Raw genomic sequence first — 25,538 nt, 5'->3', positions numbered from 1 at the left:
TGCAAGAGCATCTTGACTTCAAGGTTTGCCTGCACAAATCTATTCAAGGACTGCTCTGCAGGTGGAATGAGGGACAACAGGGCTGAGGCCTGGACACATGATGCCACCCAACTTCTTTAATTTACGCTGTAATTTTCCTCTGGTGCATTAAACCCCACCTGCATGCTAGGCCTCTGAAGACTGCCCCCTGCATCCCTAGGGGGACATAAGGAAGAGTTATGAGTAATCGGACCTTGCCAAGAGAGAGACAGTGAGACAAATGACTTCCCCAGCCACCATCAATAGCATTTCCAGGAGGAAATGAAGAGAACTGGCTCTTGGCCGTAAAGGATTTATTGCTTTCCTTTCCATCGGTATGGAAATGGAGCAGAGTTGCTTCAAAGCATGGGGGTGTTTTTAGCTTTCCAAGAGGCTGCTTGGATTTTATACCCTAGAGAGGTTGACAACATTCAACAAAATTTTATGGAGCTTCTACTGAGTTAGCATGGAATCCCATGTCCTGCCCTCAAGAGATTTACACTCTAATCCAAGATATAAATACAATCCAAAAAAAAAAGGCGGGGGGGATGCAGCATTTGGATGTCAAGTGTCAACAGCAAGTACCAAATTACTCACAAGAAGGCAGGTACGTAACTTTCTCCTTCTGATTCCCCTGGATGTGGGGGTGGAATTTTTAATTGTGGTTGATGTGACTGGACTATCAGAGCTATGTGAAAACACCTATGTTAACTGTGGGACACCAGACAGTTCCATTTCTTCTTGGACAGTTTGGAAGTCACAAATTTCTCATCAAGAAAGAAAATGAAAACAAAGAAATACCATGTTGGCCGTATGGTGCCCCACCTGACAGTGATGGCTCAATAGCGCCATCTTGTGGTCATCCCTGTCATCATCCCATGAGCGGTCCATGCCCTGGCCCCCCTCCCCAGCCCTTGCCCCCCTCCCCAGCCCTTGCCCAAAAGTTTCACTACTGGTGTGTCTACCGGTCCCAGCAAGCAGTGCAGAAGGGAGCTGGACAAAACAGCATTCTATAGACTGTAACAATAACAAAAAGCATGTTAAAGTGGAGAAATCTGAGCTGGGTCATAAAGGAATAGACATCCAGGCATCAAGGAGCAGGAAGGACACTTCCAATGAGGGGCATGACATGCAAAGGTTGGCAGCTGGAAGATGTCGGGTCCTATGAGGCTGGCAAGTCAGCCAGTCTGGGCTCACTCTTCAGTTGCTGTGGGTATGAGGCCTCCCTAGGGACGTGTGGACCTTCTACGGTTCCCCATGCACCCATCACCCCCATGATGATGGGAGAGGACATTTGCTTTCCTTCAGTAGCCCCACCTTTTCTGTGGCTCCCTTTGGGGTCTCCCATTCCACTGTCATGACTGCCCCTATGGACCTGTATCATGCTAAGCCATGTGTATTCATTAGTTCATCTAATTCTCCATCACCCTAAATAGAGGGATACCATTATTAACTCCTTTCTCCAGATTAAGAAAGTGAGGCTCAGAGAGGTGAAATCGCTCACCCAAAGTGATTTAGCTAATAAGCAGCAGAGCCAGAATGTGAACCAAGTTCTCTGCCTGACTCCGAAGCATGCCCTTGTTCTTCATAAGGATGATCTCATGTGCAGGCCTCCGCTACTGGGTATGACAAAGACAATCATCACATGTGAAATCACTCAATCCAAAGCACTTCTGCTTGCATCCTAAGTGGCGGCTACATTGTCTGTCCATGGAAAATGAAGCCTTCTCCTACAGTCCTGCAGGTTTATGCCCTGGGCCTTCTTATTGCCTGGCCAGCAGATGTGGCAAAATGGGAAGGGCTGGGAGGCCTGGGTTCCAAATGTCAGCTATGTCCTTGAGGAGCTCAAGCATAATATGTCCAAAACTGAGCTCCTGATCCCCAAAACATGCTCTTCCCATGATGACATAATCACCTGCAACTCCTCCTCACTCACCCTCCTCCAGCCACAGTCTCCCTTATTCTTAAACACAGGGGGTTCCTGCCTCAGAACATGTGCACTGGCCATTCCCTTGGCCTGGAAATGCTTTTCCCTCAGACACACTGGCTGGCTCCCTCCTCTCCTTCAAGTCTTCACACTAATGTCCCCATCTCAATAAGACCAAGCCCGGCTACCACCACCCCAACTGCATGCCCCAAACCCCTCTGCCTGCTCTGTATTTCCCACAGTGGTTGTCCCTTTCCACAGTACCATACAGTTTACTCATCGATTTTGTTTCCTGTTTCTTGTTTGCCTTCCTCCACTAGAATAAAAGTACCCTTGACATACTTCTGACCGGTGAAAGCAAGGCAGAGTGTACCCATACACTCTTTGTCCTTCCTCAGCATCCATGCCTGCTGACATGATGCCTGGAGGTAAAGCAGCCATTTTGCAACCATGAGGGTGGAAGCTGCATGGCAAAGCAGGAAGAGGAGAGAGCTGGGATCCCGGATGGCATCTCTGACTCACTCTACCAGCCATGGCCTGCCTAATGCTGAGCTTATTACTGCTCAAGCCAAATGACACCCTGCCCAACCACACTGTTAGAGTTTTCCAATATTTGCAGCCATGGGCAATCCCCTGGCCCCATGCAAGATATTGGTGAGTTGAAGGAATGAAAGTAAAATCCTCTAAGCCCAGAGCAGAGCATGCACAAAGGCCCAAAAGTACAAGTGAGCAAGGTCAATTCAAGCAACAGAAAGTTCAGTGTGGCTGGAATGGAGTAGATAAGAAGAAGGTGGTGAAGGATAAGTTTGCAAAAGTAGACAGGGCTCCCATCCAGCAGCGTTTTCTCAATCAAATTAGAGAAGCAGTGCAGAGACATCCTAAGTTACTAAGAAAAATTAGACTTAGTTTATATAAAGTGAGCGATATATAGTAGCTGCTCAAAAAATGATAAGCATCGTATCATTTTTTGTTAGACATTTTATGGAGGTATGATTGACATCTAAAAAGCTGTACATTTTTAATTTGTACTACTCGAGGAATCTGGGGATAAGTACATCCCTGTGAAACCATAGCCACCATTGAGGTCATAAACATACCCATCACCTCCCAAAGTTTCCTCTCATCCCCTTTATTACAATTGTCGATATTGTTTTGTGTGTAGTAAGAACACTTAACATAAGATCTATCTTCTTAGCAACTGCTAAGTGTGCAATACAGTATTATTAGCTAGAAACACTACACTGTAGAGTCGATCTCCAGAACATACTGATCTTGCATAACTGAAACTTTACACCCTTTGACCAGCACCTCCCATTCTGCAGAACAAATGAAACACTCAATAAAATGAAAAGATAAGCTGCAGAATGAAAGAAAACATTTGCAAACCATCTACCTGGTTAAAATCCAAAACATAGGAATTCATACAACTCAATGGCAAAAACACAAATTTTTAAAATGGGCAAAGGACCTGAACAGACATTTCTCCAAAGAAGACATACAAATGGCCAACAAGTATATGAAAAGGTACTCAACATCATTATCATCAGGGAAATGCAAATTAAAGCCACAGTGAGATTTCTCTTCATGCCTGTTAGAATGGCTATTATTATTTTTTTTTTTTAAAGAAAAGGTAAGTGTTGATGATGATGTAGAAAAAATGGAACTCTTGCACACTGTTGGTGGGAATGTAAAATGGTACCAACTGTGTGGGAAACAGTATAAAGGTTCCTCAAAAAATTGAAAATAGCACTGCCATTAGATCTACTTCTGGGTATTCATCCAAAGGAATTGAAATCAGGATCTCAAAAAGTTACCTGCATTCCCGTGTCTGTTGCAGCATTATTCGCAAGAGCCAACAACCTAAATGCCCACTGGTAGATGAATGGATAAGGAAAATGTGGTGTATACATATACTGGAATATTATGTAGCCTTTAAAAGAAGGAAATCCTGCTAGTTGCAACACTGTGGATAAACGTGAAGGACACTATGCTATGTGAAATAAGCCAGACACAGAAGGGCAATACAGTACAATCTTATTTATATGTGCAATCTTTATTTATTTATTTTACCCCTAGATAAACACAAAGAACTCCTCCAACCAACTGGAGATGCATCACTTCATTTGCAAGCCCCCCAGGGATACAGATACAGGCAGAGGGAATATAGTGCAGGGAGAGAAAGAAGAGAAACAATCCAGCCAGGACAGTCCAGGCACCACTTAACTAGAGTTTGCCGTGGTCGGGATTTATTCCCACACAGTGACTCACCCACAGCACCAACCTCAAGGCCCCTCTCTAATTGACTGTACTTCCCAGTGACGTTCAAGATCATCTCAGAAAACAGCAAAAACTCCAAGGCAAGCTGGCCTCCTGAAGCGGCCTTTCCGCTTCCTTCCTTGTCCCTGGACTGCTTCCAGAAGCCGGCAGCAAGCACCTAAATGAGGGTTTGATCAGTGGGGGCCAGGTTGATATTGATAAAGCGGCTGCAGTTTCTGCAAATCACCCAGCACTCATAGATACTGAAGATTAATCTTTACAAATACGGGGCAGAGGGGGAGGGAAAAAAACCAAGTCAATTTAGTTTCCGATTATTACTTTCTCCAGAAAGCACTGAAGAGTCAAAAGTTTAACTGATGTACATTAGACAGGGAGACAAATACAGAAATATCACCCAATTACCCGGTAGCTTCTAGAAGGTATTTTTCATGACAGCAGGTGGGTCTGCCTTTTCTAAATTAGGAAGGAGACAAGACACCACTAAAAGGATGTTGACTTGGCCCAGTGCACAAGTGCTAACCTCACTGGGCAAACTTAAGCCTGAATATCTCTCCTCAGTCTACCGTGTCCTTGAAAACACATTTCTACTGATTTCCTAGTTATTTTTATTTTACACTGTATGTATCTTTAGAAATTCTACTGACTGGTTCCTTCCTGGAACAAGACGAATTTTTTTTAATAGAAAGAAATAATAAATGAAAGTGCTTAGCCTCTGCTATGCCTCTGATTTCACATCCAGAGAGTGGGTACAAGCCCAAGATGTAATGTATAGCAGTTTCTCAACCTTGACCCTACTGACATTTGGGGACAGGTAATTCTCTGTTGTGGGGGTGGGGGGGCTCTCCTGTAACTGTAGGATGTTCAGGGGTATCCCTCGGCTCTACCCACAGGTTTGCTAGCAGCAGCCACCTCCCCGCCCCCAGCTGTATCAACCAAAAGTGCTCCAGATACTGCCAAATGTTCCCTGGGGAACAAAAACACCCGTGTGTAGTAATGTGCAAATACATTAACAAGAGTTGGATAAATGCCATTCAAAAAACCTTCCATGCTGTATTCACATAAGCAACAAAACCAAATTCCACACTTGATGCCAGTTATAACCCCCTCATTCACGTCCATGTCCCAGCCAGAGAACCTGAGGTAGAGGTTTTGAAAACATGGATCACAAGGCAGTTTCCTGAGGTCGGGTCCAGTTCCATGGATATACAGCCTATGTACAGAGGCTTAGAGGGCCTGCTCCTGGTGTCCTGAAATTCCTATTACTTTTTTTTAACAAGGAGCCCCACGTTTCCATTTTGCCCTGGGTCCTGCAAATTGTAGTCAGTCCTGCCTGAGGTATGTTTTAAACTCAGGTTCCTGAATGAAGCTATGATCTCAAAGAGATATCAGCAGCATCCCTATGTTCATTGCAGCATTAATCACAATGGCCAAGATATGGACCCAATCTAAGTGTCCACTGACAGATGGATAAAGAAGATGTGATATGCACACACACACACACATGCACTTGATGGAATATTATTTAGCCACACAAAAAGGGAATTCTTCCTTTCACAACAACATGGATAAAATTATAGGTAAAACAAGTCAGAGAAAGGCAAATACTGTATGATCTCACTTAAATGTAGAATCTAAAAAAGTTGAACTCACACAAGCAGTAAAATGGTAGTTACCAGGGACTGGGAGGGGGTAGAAATGGGGAGATGTGGGTCAAAGGGTACAAACTTCCAGTTATGCGTACATGATGGAGATCTAATGTACAGCATGATGACTAAGTTAATAATACAATATTGAACACCTGAAAGTTGCTATGAGAGTAGACCTTAAATGCTGACAGCACGCACGCGCACACACACACACAGGCAACTATGTAAAGCCGTAGATGTGTTAACTAACATAACTGTGCTAGTCATTTCTCAAGACACAGGATACCAAATCATCCCATTGTACACCTTAAACTTACACAATGTTATTTGTCAATTCTATCTCAATAATGCTGGAAATAACAAAAAATAAAATAAAATGAACTCAGGTTCCTGGATCCACTGTTTTAATAGTTCCATAATAGTTATATAATAGTTATAAAATCCTACAAGAGATCTTCTTTGAGTCTCTGACTTAAAATGAGAGAGAAATTCCTTTCTAAAACCTAAAAATTCCAACCAAAAGTAATCTCTCATTTTAAATGCGGAGTAAGTACAGCAGACACACAAGATGGGTTGAAAGACAAAACTCTGACACGAGACTGAGAGGGTTAAGGGACTTCATGGAAATTAATATAAAAATACTCAAAATATTTAAATTTTCTAACCTTTCCATTTTTACATCTAAATGAGCTAAGAAAAAAAAACCAGTGTCTTCAAAAAATGGTGCTGGGAAAATTGGGCAGCTATATACAGAAGAATGAAACGCGACCATTCCCTAACACCATACACAAAGATAAACTCAAAATGGATGAAAGACCTCAATGTGAGACAGGAATCCGTCAAAATACTAGAGGAGAACATAGGCAGTAATCTCTTCCACATCGGCCACAGCAACTTCTTTCAAGATACATCTCCAAAGGCTAGTGAAACAAAAGCGAAAATGAACTTTTGGGACCTCATCAAGATAAAAAGCTTCTGCACAGCAAAGGAAACAGTCAACAAAACAAAGAGGCAACCCACGGAATGGGAGAAGATATTTGCAAATGACACTACAGAAAAGGGCTGATATCCAAGATTTATAAAGAACTTCTCAAACTCAACACCCAAAACAAAGAATCAAGTCAAAAAATGGGCAGAAGACATGAACAGACACTTCTCCAAGAAGACATACAAATGGCTAACAGACACATGAAAAAATGTTCATCATCATTAGCCATCAGGGAAATTCAAATCAAAACCACACTGAGATACCACCTTACACCAGTTAGAATGGCAAAAATTGACAAGGCAAGAAACAACAAATGTTGGAGAGGTTGTGGAGAAAGGGGAACTCTCTTATGCTGTTGGTGGGAATGCAAGTTGGTACAGCCACTTTGGAAAACAGTGTGGAGGTTCCTCAAAAAGTTAAAAATAGAGCTACCCTATGACCCAGCAATTGCACAACTGGGCATTTACTCTAAAGACACACATGTAGTGAAAAGAAGGGGCACATGCACTCCAATGTTCATAGCAGCAATGTCCGCAATAGCCAAATGTGGAAAGAGCCAAGATGCCCTTCAATAGACAAATGGATAAAGATGTGGTCCATATATACAATGGACTATTACTCAGCCATCAGAAAGGATGAATACCCAACTTTTGCATCAACATGGATGGAACTGGAGGAGATTTTGCTAAGTGAAATAAGTCATGCAGAGAAAGTCAATTATCATATGGTTTCACTTATTTGTGGAACATAAGGAATAGCATGGAGAACGTTAGGAGAAGGAAGGGAAAAATGAAGGAGGGGAATCAGAGGGGGAGATGAATCATGAGAGACTATAGACTCTGGGAAACAAACTGATGGTTTCAGGGGGGAGGGGGGTTGAGGGGATGGGTGAGGCCGGTGATGGGTATTAAGGAGGGCACATATTGCATGGAGCACTGGGTGTTATATGCAAACAACGAATCATGGAACACTACATCAAAAACTAAAGATGTACTGCATGGTGACTAACATAACATAATAAAAAAAAGACTTTATAGCAACAAAAAAAAAATCAAATCATTTGAAAAGAATAAAAAAGAACAATTTTTGTAAAACCAAATTCAGATTCCTGAACTCTCCACTTACATATAGGGGATACAACTGACCTAGGATTTTCTTCGTGGAAGAGGAAGAACCAGGTTCCCAGTCTGGGGACTGGTTTTGATTTTCCAAGCACGATTCACGTTATAGAATTTGCTGAACCTGATTCCAGTTTCTTAGTATTAATCACTTTTCACTTGCACTCCAACTACTTCCCCACCCACCCCATCCCTCTCAAGAAAAAAAAAAAAGTAAAGCAAAGACCTAAACTCTTGGGAATTTTTATATAGAGAGAGAGAGGAACTTTCTAGACTGCATTTAGATGCCAATTTAGTCAGCTGTCATGAAAACAAGACAGACAGTACTTCCCAGGAGCTGACCCAATGTAATAGTATCCTACTATACAGCTCTAACATCGTACTGGGTGAGACACACGGTCTCTGTTTCAGAAAGCAAAACAGAAGGAGAGCATGCCAAAAATGTACTCCACTCACTTGACTGTGTGAGTCCTGAAACCCATCTGGCAAAGGAAGAGATAAAACTTAGAGGAATCACAGAATGCAGGAAAATGTTTCCAAAGGGGGCCTCACCTGATAACTGCAAATAAGAAGCATGTTTTTGTCTAGAGGAAAAACATAAAAAATAGTTTTGCTTAGTGGCGCCCTTTTTTAAACTCTATCAAAAGTGAGTCCCTTGCTCTGCTGAGACCCTAGGAGTATTGAGGAAAGGAAACTGGGAGGTGGACATGGAAAAAGATAGCCTGTGTAATAAAAGACTAAAGGTTTTGGGGCACCTGGATGGCTCAGTCGATTGAGTGTCTGACTCTTGATCTTGGCTCAGGTGGTGAGTTCAGGCCCCACATTGGGCTCCATACTGGATGTGGAGCCTACTCAAAAAAAAAAAAGGAGTAAAGGAAGAGTAAAGGTTTTGGAGCCCCATAAGAAAGGAGGGAGGGGCATAGTTGGGGAGAGAAAAGAAGGATCTAGAAGCCTGCATGTGCCAGTCTTTAGTGGAGTCCCATGAGCTCAGAACCTGTGAGTAGGTTTCTGGTAAGCATTGGGCAAGAGGCCAAGTTCTGCACTTGGGGCTCATGTGGGGTGAAACAGACAGCATGGGGAGTACCAGAGCAAGAGGCAGATGAGACCCTGAGAAGAACCCCCTCCCTGGATTAGCAGGAATTAGCTAGAATAAATTTTACCTAGGTCTTTGAGGGTCAAACAAATCACAGCTGACATCCAGGTTACTCTCCTTCATTATAAAATGTTTGGCAGTTTCCAACCTTGCACTGGAACCATGTGGCGCTGGAGGTCAGGAGCATTTCTCAGCCATGTCTGGACGCCTGTGCCTTGGTGTGGTGGTCCTGTCAGTGCACAGTCCACCCTGAACCTTACCATTAGTGTCTACACTTGCCCAGTTGCCAACAGCTGGTATCTGCATCTCTTTGCTTGGAGCAGAACCCACTGATGGTGGCCCGGGCCCACTCTGCCTGTGCACAGGGCAGGTCAGAAGCACTGGGGAATTAATACATCCCTGGGGGTAGGATTCAATGGGTGACTGACTGGAAGGCTCCCTCACTCCTCAGGTGAGGTACCTCTGGAGTGCATGTCCTACCCTGGGGTCAGCAAACTTTTTGTGTGGTGGACCAGACAGTAGGGCCATACGCTCTCTCACAGCCACTCAACTCTGCCACTGTAGTGCAAAAGCAACCACACACAATACAGGCATGAACTGGTGTGAATGTATTCCAACGCAACTTTACAAAAACAGATGGCAAGCCAGATCTGCCATGGGCCATAGTTTGCAAACCCCTGCTCTAGGCCATTTGCCAGAGTTAACCAGAGAGATTAAACCCTGTGATCCCCACAGTGGTAACAAACGTGTTACTATACTAGTTTTCAGCTCCCTTCCCTTCCCAGCCTGTCCCCTCATCCCCTCTTCTCTAGATATTTTAACAGACTATTTCCACTCAAATCCTTCCTTGCCTCAGAGTCTGCTTCCATGAGAACCCAAAATAAGGCAGTTGGCTGGGGTACTTCTGGCTGCAAGTAACTGACCGTTGAACTAAAAGTGATTTAAATGACACAGGTTTATTATAGCTTCCACAAAAAGCCCAGGTGGTCCAGGTAGGTCAATTCAATAATGTCAGGGCATTCAGAGTTCTGATCCTTACAGCTCATTGCCAAAAAGAGAGAACATGCCAATGCCAAATGAGTCACTGCTAAAAACCGGTGGGTTAAGCATGCCTGGATTAGGCCAATTGAGGCCCAAGCCCTGGGGTATGGGGAAGGAAGGAGCCCATCTTCTCTGGGCATACAAAAAACTGGCACATGAACAAAATTAGGGTCCTCTCAGCAAAGAATGAGAAAAGGCTATTGGGTAGACAACTAACACATACCTAACAGCAGGTGTTCAGTAAACGCTGTTTCAATATACAAATGCATAGGTCAACAGATGTGAACAATGGACAGCAACTTTCCAAAAGAAAGATAAAGTAGAAAGGGCCATGCTGAACATAAGAATGGTGCAGAACACACCCAGAGTTACTTGATATTCAGGGGAGATCTTAGAGGGTTTAGATATCTTGATTACGTAACTCAGAGCCATCAGTGCAAACTAAAGGGGGATGTGAAGGTGACTTTATTAAAATCAAATACAAATGTGTTCCTCCCTGGTTGATAATGGGTACAGCATTTTACAGTTCATAAAGCTCATGTCCATCCATTAATCTTACCACTTGATCAAAAAAGAAAAAAACAGGGAATAGCCGGGTCAGGTACTATAAAGTACAAAAGACTTCTGAGAGATTAAAGAGTGAAATAAATGGCCACAAGTAACAGAGAGTTCATTAATTGGAAACCTCAATATTGTTAAGAAGGAAATTCTCCACAGTTATCTATAGAATCAATGCCATCCCGCTCAAAATTCCAGCAGGATTTTTAGAGGAATTGACAAAATGACTCTCAAATTAATATGAAGATGCTAAGAACCAAAAACAGCCAAGGCGCATCTTGGAGGAAAACAAAGGTACAGACTTATACTACCAAATAACGACACTTATCGTAAAGCTTAAATAACTCACAGTCAAATGGCACAAGGGGAGACAGTGGAACAGAAGAGGAAGTCCAGAAAATGTGTGAAAAAGACAGCATTATGATTCAGTGAGGAAAGATGGTCTTTTCAAATAGGTGTTGCAGGGTCAACTGGATATCAATAACAAATGTCGACAATGAAATAGGGTGATTGGAACTTTCACACATTGCTCCTGGAAGTATAGATTGGTATAACCACCTTGGAAAACCATTTGGCTATCCCTACTAAAGCTGAATATATGTATTCCCTGTAACCTAGCAACTTTCACTTCTGAGTATATATATGTAACAGAAATTAGTGCATACAGCCACCAAAAGGTTTCATATAAGAATATTTGTAGCAGCCGGGCGCCTGGGTGGCTCAGTTGGTTAAGCGACTGCCTTCGGCTCAGGTCATGATCCCAGGGTCCTGGGATCAAGTCCCGCATTGGGCTCCCTGCTCTGCGGGGAGCCTGCTTCTCCCTCTCCCACTCCCCCTGCTTGTGTTCCCTCTCTCGCTGTGTCTCTCTCTGTCAAATAAATAAAGAAAATCTTTAAAAAAAAAAAAAAGAATATTTGTAGCAGCTTTATTAGTAATTGCCACAAACTGAAAATAGCCCAAACCACTGTGAACTGTGGTTTGTTCACACAGTGGAATGATACACTGTTAAAAAATGAAGCAGGGCTGGGGCGCCTGGGTGGCTCAGTTGGTTAAGCGACTGCCTTCGGCTCAGGTCATGATCCTGGAGTCCCTGGATCGAGTCCCGCATCAGGCTCCCTACTCGGCAGGGAGTCTGCTTCTCCCTCTGACCCTCCTCCCTCTCATGCTCTCTGTCTCTCATTCTCTCTCTCTCAAATAAAAAAAAAAAAATGAAGCAGGGCTATGCACAAGAAATGAATGAACCTCAGACATAACTTTGCACAAAAGAAGCCAGACACACACACAAAAGTGCAGAGTATGACTTCATTTACATGCAGTTCAAGAATAAGCAGATCCAAGAAATGAAGTCAGAATCATAGTTATCTTTTGAGAGATATTCACTGGAAAGGGGCTCAAGTGAGCTTCCTGGGGTACTTAATTGATTGGAAATGTTCTAGATCTACATGGTGGTTACACAGTTTTACACCTGTGCCAAAATCTATTAAGCTATATGCTTAGGGTTTGTACATTTCACTGTACATATGTCCTACTTCACTACAGGAGATAAAAAGTCAAGGAATATTGCTTGTGCTCAGCAGAGGATTTCCTGAAGATCTGGTACCTAGAGTCCTGAGAATTTAACTCCGTGCAGAGATAAAACCTAGAATACTAGGAAAATAGACAAGGAGCATGCCCTAAGTCTTGGCCCCCTGGGTGGTCATTGTTTGGTTCTCTTGGACAGGGCAGAGCACCTTGGCAGTGAACTGGGCAGTGTGTTAGATACAAAGACAGTGAAATAATCAGACTTGATCACCACAAAAAGTAGCCAGAAAGAGACAGAGATCATGGCTAAAAGAGGAACCAACTTCTACACCAGAAGAACAATATCCTTCACCAAATCACAGAGTGAATAATGGTAACAACAAGCAACTTTTTTAAAGTGCTTGCTGGCTATATGCCCAGCATTTACAAGTTTCAATCTACTCGTTGAAACTTCACAACAACCTAAAAATGCATCTAGTGAGTGGCAGAGTCGAGATGCAAAGGGAAAGGATGGCCCCAGAAATCATCCACCCCAGCCCTATGCCGTACTTCCTAGGGATGAAGAGGAATCATGCCTTGAAAAAGCATTTCCTGCCCTCTTCTGGCCCCACTGGGCTGGGTCTCAGGTCACACCTATGCACTTCTCTCTTCCATAACACTCTTCAAGCTCTCTTGTCATTGTCTGGTTTTCTTTTAGTTTCCAGAGGCTGCTTTAAGAAATCACAGCAAACTCAGTGGCTTAAAACAACAGAAATTTATTCTTTCCCAGTTCCCCAGAGTCCAGAAGGCTGAAGTCAGTTTCACTGAGCTGAAATCAAGGTGTCAGTGGGGCTATGTCCCCAGGAGCCCCAGGGAGAAATTGTTCTTTCCCTCTTCCAGCTTCTGGTGGCTGTGGACATTCCTTTGCTGTGGCTGCATCACACCAGTCTCGGTCTTCATACTGCCTGCTCCTGTCTGTGTGTGCAATCTCCCTCTGCCTTTCTCTTATAAGGACACCCATGAATGGATTAATGGCCCACTCCAATTATCTGGAATAATCTCCCCATTTCAAGATTCTTAACTCAATCACACCTGCGGGCTCTTTTTCCTCACAAGGTAACATTTAAAGGTTCCAGGGATTATAACCTGCTATCTTTGGGTGGCTCCTGTTCAGCCTGCTGTTTCTTAACTTTGTCACTATCACCACTGTCTCTATATTACTATCACCATCTCTATATTAGCATCACTATCTCTATATTAACTCTGCACTCCTCAAAAGCTGAGGCTATCTCTAGCCACTTCCAAAGAGCCACACATTTGGACACTCCTCCTATTAAAAGATGGGATCTACATCCTCTCCTTTGACGTGTGAATTCTGTGATTGCTTTGAGCTATAGTATATAGTGGAAATCACACCGTTCCAGTTTCGGATCCAGGTGTTAAGAGCGGCTACTTCCTATCTCTGGGAATGCTCACTCTTGGAACCCAGCCACTATCCTATGAGAAATCCAAAGTGCGTAATGAGGCCACATGAAAGTGCCCCAGGCAACAGTGCCAACTGAGCTCCCAGCCAACAGCCAACATCAACTGCCAGACATGTGTCTGAACCATCCGGGCTGGCCAGCCCACTCAAGACCTCAGAGGTCTCCACCCCCAGCCACTATCTGACTGCAACTGCAGGAGAGATGTGAAATGAGAAACACCTACTTCCCAGTCAACACAGAGTCATGAGTGATAATACCAAATATTTGTTTCCAGCTAGTATGTGAGCAGGTCAGGGTTTTTTTGTTTTGTTTTGTTTTGTTTTGTTTTTCAGGCAGAAGCAGATGACCTAAACATTATGTTTTTCATAGTTCCATACCAAGAACTCTGCCTGGAGGTTTTGATGCCTAGGGAAGGTGGAATAAATTAAAAACTACCAAACTCTAGAAGGTATGGCCAAGTTGGGCTGGAGATCAAAAGCTATTGACATTAGATTCCAAAAAAATGACAAGGTGATAGGGTACAAGAGGAAGGCAGTGAAGAAATAAGTTTTCTAGAGCCTTGTATTAGTGAGAGTTCTCCAGAGAACTAGAACCAATATTATACATGTATTGCAATTATACAATTCCTCATCATAATCTCCCAAGAGAGTGAGAGAGAGATTCTGAAGAACTGGCTCACACTATTACAGACACTGAGAAGTCCCACAATCCGCCATCTGTAAGCTTGCGACCCAGGAAGGCCAGCGGTGTGATTCTGTCTGAGTCCGAAGGCCTGAGAACCAGGGGAGCTGACAGTGTAAATCCCAGTCCAGGGGTACAAGATGAGCTGCTATGTGCCGGCTCAAGCAATGAAGTAGCCTTCCTCCACCTTCTGTGCTGTTCAAGCCCTCCAAAGATTGGATGAGGACCACCCACGCTGGGGAGGGGGATTTACTTTGTTGAGTCCACTGATTCAAACGCTAATCTCATCTGGAAACACCTTCACAGACACACGAGAATAATGTTTGATCTGGGTACCCTGTGGCCCAGTCAGGTTGACGCATAAAATGAACCATCACAAGCCTTGTTGGGGGTGCAGGTGAGCAGGGAGAGTGTTGAGCAGGACCAAGTTCAACAGACTCTCAATGTTTACTAAGAGGTACATGGACTCTACATATCGTTTCCTTTCCTTTTTAACCCTTCTTTGAATTTAATAAACAGTGTCTTGAGTACTTCCTGAGAGCCAGGCATTGGTTGAAGTAAGGATATTCAGTGGTCAGTGCGTTCTTTCCTTCATGGAGCTGTGAACCATAGAGTATTTAGAGAGACCTCAAAACCACAGGAAGGGGATTCAAGGCCCCATTCCTGACCTTAATTACCTTCCTCGGCAGGCGTGCTCACCAAAAATCATTTTCTAAAACCATTAGACCATTCAATACTACTAAGTGTCCCTTCCAAAATGGATATGGTACAAGCTGTAAATCAGAGAAGATTGACTTGGCAAAGTTCTTCCATTCATTTTGTGGCAGCTGTTACAATTTCCTGTTGTGGGGAGCTGGATGGGCAGGCCCCTTCTGTCCAAATCACTGAGCACGCTGTGGGCCACAAGAACAGGAAATGATGGGTGCTAATGAAGCAAGCCTTATGTGGGGAGAGTGTCAGCCCAAAGACAAGCTTCTCAAGACTACCGTGATGTGCCTTCACCAAATGCTTCTGCCATAATAATGCATCAGCCTCGGAGTTTCCCTGCTCAGATCTTCCCTCCAGGGACTTAACTCTCGGCAGCTAAGCTGACCAACAGTCTCCAACTGCTACATCTGTGGACCCACCATGGTGGTCGTGCCAGGTCACCTTCCCAGGGCTTTTCCGAGCCGGTGACAGAGCACAGCTGGAGAGCTAGAACCAGGTTATTCTATTCCAGTGCTGAATTTGTCCAACAGGCAACTTTGTCTCAGGAAATGCCTACTGGCCTGACTGATACTTTCTCAGAACTGTGCAGAAGCCCCTTCCCTCCTCCTCTCCTTTCATGGGCGTCAAACGTGCATGCTGGCCTGAAGGCTCTCTCCCTGCCTACCCCCGCTCCCTCTCCCCTGTCCTCGGCTAGTACCATCTTCAATAAATTGACATTTCTCCAATAAATTTCTTGCACAGCTAATTCCTGTTTTGCCTTCTCAGAGGACCTGAACTGACATACTATCTAGAGACTCATTGTGACTTTCTTTTTTTTTTATTATGTTATTATTTTCTGTGCATTTTCTTTTTTTATTTCATGCATTGAATTTACATGGTTGTCGCCTTGCTTTCTTTCCCCATTTTATATTACAATATGAGTGCTGTCTTATTATGCTTGAAGCGTATTATTTATAAACCATAAGATTCCACTGTATAGAAGGATCATAAGTATTAGCCATTCCCCTTTAGTTGGACATTCAGGGTCTTTCTAATTTTTTCCTAATTAAATGTTCCTGCACAATGTCCACAATAGCCAAACTGTAGAAAGAGCCAAGATGTCCATCGACAGATGAATGGATAAAGAAGATGTGGTATATATATATACAATGGAATATTATGCAGCCATCAAAAGGAATGAGATCTTGCCATTTGCAACAACGTGGATGGAACTGAAGGGTGTTATGCTGAGCGAAATAAGTCAATCAGAGAAAGACATGTATCATATGACCTCACTGATATGAGGAATTCTTAATCTCAGGAAACAAACTGAGGGTTGCTGGAGTGGGGGGGGTGGGAGAGATGGGGTGGCTGGGTGATAGACATTGGGGAGGGTATGTGCTATGGTGAGTGCTGTGAAGTATGCAAGACTGTTGAATCACAGATCTGTACCTCTGAAGCAAATAATATATGTTAAAAAAAAAAGAAGAAGAAGAAGATAGCAGGAAGGGAAGAATGAAGGGGGGGAAATCGGAGGGGGAGATGAACCATGAGAGACGATGGACTCTGAAAAACAAACTGAGGGTTCTAGAGGGGAGGGGGGTGGGAGGATGGGTTAGCCTGGTGATGGGTATTAAAGAGGGCACATTCTGCATGGAGCACTGGATGTTATGCACAAACAATGAATCATGGAACACTACATCAAAAACTAATGATGTATGGTGATTAACATAACAATAAAAAATAAAATAAATAAATAAATGTTCTGCAGTAAATGCCACGTGGAGCTTTGGTAAGGTTTACTCAGAACAGGTCGGTATACCGGGGACCTCTCCCCCCAGGGGAGGTGAATTGCAAGGGCTGCCTGAGACAGAAGAAAAAGTCCTACATGAGGAACGAGGAGATCTGGGTTCTCGTTCTGATTCTGCCATATCCGAGCTGCACAACCCTAAGTAAATCACTTTGTCTCTCTGGGCTTCTGTTTCCCCCACTCATCAAACAGAGATGATACTAGAGGAGGATCCCTTGTGAATATCAAATGTATGGCATCATTTTCAAAAGCTTTTGGTTACCAGGTGCGGGGAGGGTGGGGGAAATGCGGAGATGGGACATGTCGGTCAAAGAGTACAAAGTTGTAGTTATGTAGTTCTATTGATCTAATGTACAGCATGATGATGACAGTTAATAATACTGCATTGAACACTGGAAATTTGTTAATGGAATAGAACAGATTTCAGGTGCACTCATCACACACACAAAATTGGTAACTATGGGAGGAGATGGTGTGTTAATGAGCTTGACAATAATAATCATTCCACTATGTATATGTATATCAAATCATGTCACACTCCTTAAATACATATAATTTTTATTAAAAATATACATAAATAACTGAAAAAAGAGACCCAGAGAGCTCTCTCGCCCTCTTTCCACCATGTGAGGACACAACAAGAAGTCAGTTTCTGTTGTTTTAAGCCACCGAGTCTGTGGTAATTCACGATAGCAGCTCACACAGACTCAGACAGTGTGAATCCAGGCAGGGAAATCATTGGGACATATTTTGCAATCAACCTACCACAGTGGCGCTGTGCATTACCTGCTCCCAGAAACGGTGGAGGAGTGGACTGTGAGAAGAAAGAGATATAGTGAGAGGGTAGGACTGTGGTGCTTGGGGGTGGAAGTTGCTGCTCACAAACCTGCCCCTCAAAAGCATCTCACAGAGTGAGACCTCCAGATGCAACATCAAGGTGGCCCCGAAGAACCACCGTCAGTGCCTTCCGGAGCCTGGGACCTGATCTCTTAGCTGGCCCAAGAAAACCCTCAAGTAGCAACTGTCAAACCCCCTCCCCAAACTGGGTACATAACTACGTGCAGGAGGCTGCTCCCCAGACTCAGAGGGCTCCCTGAACCCTGCCTACTGCTACGATCACAAGCAAGAATGGCGCCCCTCCACAACTCTGTAGCTCATGTGTCCTCCATGTCCTTTCTTTTAGCAGTTATTTGGGAAGAGCTGAAGCATTTTGCTTTAAAAAATAAAAAGCAAGAGTCCTTTTTTCAAAGTCAGCTTGAAACTCAGTAAACAGCCCTAATGAAGGCAAAGGGAAAATGCTGAAAATGATCATGTCTGTTCAACTGCTCTGACCAAGACTCTTCGGACGATGCTCCAAGGGGGAAATGCACACAGGGCTCTGGCCTCAGGAGTCAGGGAACACCGTCCGCTCATCCTTCCTGGGAGCAAGCTCATCAGACCATTTCCCTCCCCCTACTGCCCCACGACCCCACTCCCACTTAGTAACAAAAATAGGGGAATAACTCTTTAAATAAAGATAACACGTCCCTAGCACTCACTCATCCTCTTCATCCTCACCTCTCTTCTTACCACAAAAAAAAAAAAAAAAAAAAACTTATTTTTTTTTTTTGTTTTTTTCTTTTTTCCACACACCACACAATTGGGTAAATAAGTTCTGTGTTCAATCTTTTAACAGGGGTTATTCAATTTACTCAAGCCAATGTGAATATTTCCCCCGGTTTCCATGACAACCTCTCAGCACATTCAGTCTTCATATAAATGAGTTATTGCTTTTATGTTCTCATACCCTAAGACAATGAGGAAATTAACATAATGTGGTCATACAAAAAAAAAAAAAACAAACAATCAAAAAAATCACAATCCTCATATCCTCCCCAGAAATTCATAGATAGCGTTCTGTGAAAAAGAACCAAAGAGAAATGAGGACTTTGCAAATGACAACACTGTTAACATTAGAGATTTCATTTCAGATGCATTTAAATGAAGCCAGACCATAGTGGGGTTCAAAAAAGTGTATAGACAGAGAACCAAAATGAAGGAGAAAGACATGTAAAAGCAGAGACCCAAGTTCACCTGCAGGCCAGACATCCTCCCAACAGAGCTGCCACACTGGGCCTCACTGTCTGCACTCTGGCCATACGAGCACTCCTGCCCCAGGACCTTCACACATGCTGTTCCCTAGACCTGGCACATTTTTCCCATGTGATTCTCCCCGTGCCTGGGTTCTCGTTCTGATTCTGCCATATCCGATATGCTTATCGGTTGCTTAGATAATTCTTACTCATCCCTCAGGTCTCGGCTTAACAAAGTCACTGGCTCAGGGAAATCAGGTTTCACCACTTGTCAACACTACGTTGGATCCTCCTGTATTCATGGCTCCTCGTATTCCTCACTGTTTCAGGTAGGTTTCCCCAGAAGCAGATCCTAAGAGAAGGATTTGGAGGCAAGTGGGTTCATCTAGGAAGTGATCCCAGGAAACACTGGCATGACAGAAGAGAATCGAGACAGGGAAGCCAATCCAGGGTGTGTTGAGCAGCTTAATGTAGACAAGTGGAGCTCAGTCCCACCAGGGACTTCTGGGAGCCAGCACAGAGTATGCCTCAGCTTAGAAGTGAGGAAGGCAAGACAACCAGCCCCACTGGTTGGGGTAGACTCTCCTGCATGTGCATCTCCCTGCACTACCAGCCTGCCCCACAAAGGCCTGTGGGAGAAAGCCCAGGCACTGTTGCAGCTACTCGTGGTATGAAGAGTGAGCTTCAAGGGTTTATGGTCAAGGCACCAACAGGGCCTACCACATCCTCCAATGCAAACAACATAATTATTATCTGAGCCTGGAGACTGATGGAATAGGAGACAAAGGGTTCAACTCAAAGCCAGCCAGCAAAATAGAGCCCAAATGAATATAGAGGCATGGGAACAGAGGAGAAATTACAGATTCAAGAGATACTAGATGCTGGAACAAAGGTTTTAGTCAAGTTGCTGAAGACTTTCTTCAAGGGAGTATCTAAGGTCCTTCATGCCATCCTAAAATCTTCCACCATCTCTTTGGCTAGCCAGGGGCATATCTGGTAGGACAGTTCAATCCAGGCAGTTCCAGTTCTCAGGTCAAGAAAGAGCAATCTTTTGACCCAGCTGTAGGAGTGGCTGCTCCCCCAATAGATTTCAGAATTAACTCTCAACCTTTGTTTGGTGAACTTAGAATCCTAAGACTCTCGGCTTTTTGATGGTTGCAACTGGAGAAAGTAATCTGACGAACCATCAGTAGGGAAATGCACCATTAAACAGTGATATAGCCATTCAATCAAATATCATGCAACTGCTAAAAATGATGGCTGCTTGGGATAAGTATTCATAAAGATATGTATGTAACAGCAAAACTGAATTATGCTTGCTGTTTACTCATTGTCTCCCCACGCTAGCACAAAACTTCAACAAAGGTGGGGATGTTTGTTTTGTTCAATGCCAGATCCTCAGCATCTAGGACAGTGAGAGGCACAAAAATATCCAGCAGCCAACAGGGTAAAACTCATTGTGTCTGGCATCCAATCAAAAATTACCCTGTCTACCGTGTGTGGGGGCAAGGGCTGGCCTCCCCCATCCTCATCAAGGGCTGCCAGGAGGGGCTGGGTGGGCCAAGTCAGAAGTACAGGGTAGGGCAAACTTTGACCAATAAAACACAGGCAGCAGGAGGGAGTCGGCAGAACAGTGACTCACACTTCCTCCCTCATGACGGACAGTTCTGAGATGCAGTAAGTCCACCGAATCTCTCTAGAGGTGTCCCATCGGACGAGCTGTGTTTCTATCAAGCTGCGGCCCGCTCAGTCAGCGGTACCACCTTGCATTTGCTTCCTCTCCTTCTCTGCCTCACCTCCCTCTTGCCATCATTCTTCCTTCCTTGGGATTACACTACAGCATTAGTGCGTACACTTTCAATCAGGTCCTGTTGCTAGGCAGAGATAACTCCGCCCAAAATCTGTGACTCACAGAGTATCTTTGGAAAGATACTGCTCTGGTTAATCCCCCAACTTTTAATTGGCTTAAAACCCTGCCAATAGGATGAAGGGATCCCTCCTACCCTGATGCGTGGTTATTACAGCTCATGATTCTGAGGGTCAGGAACACAAGCAGGACCTAGCTGGGCAAGTCCTCTGCTCTATGTGGTGTCCACTGGGGTCACTCAATGTATTCAGTTGACTTCCAGGGTCCAAACAGCTTGGATGACATGCTAGGTGCCTTGGTGGGGCGCCCCGGGCGCCCCGATCCTTGGACTTCTTACATGGTGGGCTCAGGGCTTTAAGACCAGGAGTTCGAAGAGTATCTTAAAGGCTAGGTCCAGAGCCAGCATGGCATCACTTCTCTGGCATTCCTAGTCAAAGAAGTCAGAGGCCAGCCCAGGTTCAAGAGGAGGGGAGAGAGATTCCACTTCTCGATGGTGGAGTGTCAAAAAGTTTACAGCCACCTACAGTCTCCAGACACACACACACACACACAGACACACACACCAGGAAACTGGGAACAGGTGTGAAGACGGAAGCATCAGGGTAGGAGGGATCTCTTCATCCTATTGGCAGGGTTTTCCATGTGCATGTATTACTTTTTTCAAAGAAAAAAATGTGGAGGAAAAGGAGGAGGAGGAGAGAAACAATGTCAATATGCTGAATCCTCATCTTATGTGGCACAGAGTCAATAGAAAATGTCATAAAGTGGGGACGCCTGGGTGGCTCAGTTGGTTAAGCGACTGCCTTCGGCTCAGGTCATGATCCTGGGGTCCCGGGATCGAGTCCCGCATCGGGCTCCCTGCTCAGCGGGGAGTCTGCTTCTCCTTCTGACCCTCCCCCCTCTCATGCTCTCTCTATCTCATTCTCTCTCTCAAATAAATAAATAAAGTCTTTAAAAAAGAAAAAAAAGAAAATGTCTTAAATTGATAAATCAAGAAACAGCTGCATAAGCATCTTATTTGGAGTTGCAGAGATAAACACCAGAAGACCTAAAAATGGAAACAGAATTTCCAGCAATTGCCTCTGGGAGACAGGACTCAGGGAGGGGAGAGAGGAGAGAAGAGGCCAGGAACTGCTCCTTTCTTTAGGAGCCCTTCTGTTCTTGTACTTTTTACTATGTATACATATTACTTTGATAAAAAATTTAAAGGGGGAGAAAAGGAGAAAAGGTAGAGATGATTCTTTTTAAAGCTATGTAATTAAACCTGAAAAAAATCTCATTTTGCTAAGTGGGAGAAAAAAGGGGCGGGATAAAAAGTATATTCATAGTTTGGTTGGAAGTATGTTTAATAAAGACAGAAAGAAACATCTAGATGGGGGAGGGGAAGACACGAAAGGAATGAACCTCCCCAAGTGACGGTGGGCTGGGCTTCTCTGCTGTGTTTCCCAAATTTTCAGCAATGTGATTCTCTTGCTTTCATAATGAAAAGAAATAAATTCATTACTTTAAATAAATGAACTGAGCAGCGATTAAATAAAAATGTCAGAAGAGTCTCTGAAGAACTCTCGGCTCAAACCTTCCTTAATTCCTGAGGCCTACCAGGTGGGGCGATGACAGACTCTAGTCAGCCAGGGCTGTGGACTTGGTTATAACACCTTCCCAGAAAGAATTTAGTCCATGTATTTTTAATTCAACTGAACAATAACTAACTTCTGTTAAGCCTCCAATGTTTCCGTTCTGAATCTGAAATGTTCCTCCTGAGCACCTACTATGTGCTAGACAAAATGCTAGGGGCTGGGGTTACAATGACAGATGAGACAAGTAAAATCTCCATCCTTCTGGAGCCACAGCTTAGTGGTGGAGGCAGACAAGCAATCAAGCAATCGCATTATATCCTAACAGACGCTTTGACGGGGGGAAAACACAAGTGGGAGGAGATAACCGGGAGGGCTTCCTAAAAAAGGTCAAGTCTAAGCTCAGACTCAAAGGATGACCCAGAGCAGATGAGGCTAAAGGGAGGAAAAGTATTTCTAGCACAGAGAATACAATATGCAAAGGCTCAGAGACAATAGAGAAGATGGCTAATTGAAGGAACTGAGAATGACAAAAAAAAAAAAAAGATGTCCCATAATCAGAACAGTCCCAACGGACTCCTGTCCTCTGGAGGCTCTAGGGCTAGACTGCCTGAACTGGACTCCAGCCCTGCCACTTACAAGCTATGTGACCAGAGTCAAGGTACTTTACCTCAGCTGTTCCTCAGTCTCTATATCTAGTATCTTAGTCTGCTCAGGCTGCTGTAACAGAAGACCACAGACTGTGTGGCATATAAATCACAGAAAATTATTTCTCACAATTCTGAAGCCTGGAAGTCCAAGATCAAGGAGCAAGCAGATTCGGTGTCTGATGAGAACCCACTTCCTGGTTCAGACACAGCACCTAGCTGTCACCTCACAGAGAAGAAGACAGGAGGGAGCTGTGGGGGTCCCTGTTATAAAGGCACTAATCCCATTCAGAAGGGTTCCACCCTCCTGACCTAATCACGTCCCAAAGGCCCCACCTCCGAATACCACTTTGTGCGGTAGGAGTCAACGTATAAATTCAACAGACATTCAGGCCGTAGCCCTGGGCTCTTTCTCCATCTCCCCGTCGTCCCCCGTCCTCTCTCCCTCCCTTCCCTTCTCTCCCTCCATAAGCCACACCCACCCATATCCGGGTTTCAGACTTGGAAGGAGCCCAACCTCAGTCACACACCTTGCAGGGGTTCAGATCCAGGCACCCCCACTCCAAAGGCTACATGTTACACACCAGGCTGCACCATGCACACTTCTCGGTCTACACTGTGGGACCAAGGATGCCAACGCCATGCCAGGCACGGAACCCCCTGCCCAGGGAAACAAAGGAGAACTAGATACCTGGCGGGGGGGGGGGGGTGGCAGGGGCTAATCCAAAGGATAAGACAATAGAAGGGGACACAGAAAATCCCAATGCAGCCTGCTGTATTCTGACTGGGGTGTTGCTGAAGAACACTCCTGGGGGCAGAACATGAGCTTTGGAATCAGACCCAGACCCAGCCCTGCAAGTTCTGTAACCTCAGTGTTTTCATCTGCATCGTGGAGATCCTAAGGTTCACCTCACAAGGTAAGATGAACTAGCTGGCAGGTGCAAAGTGCCCAGCTCACACGGGGCACCTGATATGCGTCCACTCCCTTCTCCCTTGTTCGAGGCCACCTAGTCATGAATGGAGGAGCTAGGAGCCTTCTTTTTTACCAAAATCAAAGAACGTCTGCAAAAGAGAAACAGCCCCATAGCCCCTCCTGCCTCTCCCGTAATAGTCTATCTCTAAGTTATTCAATGCAAGAGACTTAGCCCAGCTAAAATTATTCAGAATCGACCTTGAGATCAGGAACAAATTGGCTATAGCAGTCGGCGATTGGCAAATGCAATCTAACTGCCCCAGGTGGCATTAGAGCCTTCCGTGTTGACAGGAAGAGTCAATGTGCATCTTGGAAAATTCAGAAAAAAAAAATTAAAGGTCACCACATTTGTAGGCAGAATGGATTTTCCTTAGACCATCACAAACAGACTGCCTAAATTACAGATTCTAGGCTTGACAGCTCCCCCGGGGGGAGGGGGCGCTTCAGGTGAAGAGAACACCACCTTCGACTCACAAGCGTCCACACTGCTGCTGTCTGTGGCCATCTAAAGGTTCTGCCATCACCCGTTCTCCCACTGAAACTTCACAACCCACGTCTGATGCCCCAGGGAACTGGGAGTGCCAGACTGGGGCCAGCCCTGTGTTCCAAGGGTCTGATCAGGCAGGGAAGTCAAGAAGGAGCAAATCGGTAAGACGGCTCCAAACATTTCTCTAGGGAGGGAATCAAGCCAAAACAGGAGGACCAAACCCCAAGGCCAAGTCTACAAGGAAAGGCTGGGCTTGTAACTGGGAGACAGACTGAGTTAGGAACACAGTCTGGGAGCCAGTAGGTGACAGGCTTGGGTAACAGCCTTGAGCAGCGTTAGAACACTTGTGCTGTCTGGTTTTGTGGAGGAGGGGTACCAATATTAATAACAATAGTTAACAATTGCTGGGTGCACTCCGGAGCCAGGCACCGTGCTAAACTTGTCCATGCATCTTCTCACTTAATCCTCACAGTGCCCGATGCATGGGGTGCTTGTTCTGTCCCCATTTTACTCAAAATTGAGGCTCAGAAAGGCTTCTCCAAGGTCACGTGGTAATCACAGAAACCCAGGAAATCTGGCTACAGGGTCAAAACCTTGTCAATGTCACTTTATTACATGCGGCAGCTCAGGTGCGTGTTAGCTTCACTCAAATAAATAGCAAAACTTAATTCTGAACAGAAGCTACTAATTTATACTTTATTTTTTGAATAAGGAAACTAATACCCAGTAAAAGTAAGGAGCCTAATAGAGCTCTTCACGGAAGCTGGGTTCATGGGAGCAAAAAATACAGACACATCCCAAATATGATAGATATATTGGTGTTCACTACCATTAAGCAAATATTTACTCCTTCCCATTCCTTCTACCACGGGAGGAATATAATTCCCTGCCCCATTAATGTTGGGCTTGCTTTGGCCAATGGGACATGGGCAGAAGTGACGGTGTACCAGTTTCCAGCTTAAGCCTTAAAAAGCATCAATTATATCTGCTCACTCCTTGGAAGCTGCCAGCAGCCTTTACCAGGAAACCACTGTTTCTCCAGTCTGGGCCTCAGAAGGAAATAGAGGGATCAGACCGGAAAGTAATCCTA

Source organism: Neomonachus schauinslandi, chromosome 5, assembly GCF_002201575.2.
Source record: "Neomonachus schauinslandi chromosome 5, ASM220157v2, whole genome shotgun sequence".
Taxonomy (NCBI): domain Eukaryota; kingdom Metazoa; phylum Chordata; class Mammalia; order Carnivora; family Phocidae; genus Neomonachus; species Neomonachus schauinslandi.
This window is presented reverse-complemented; position numbering follows the sequence as displayed.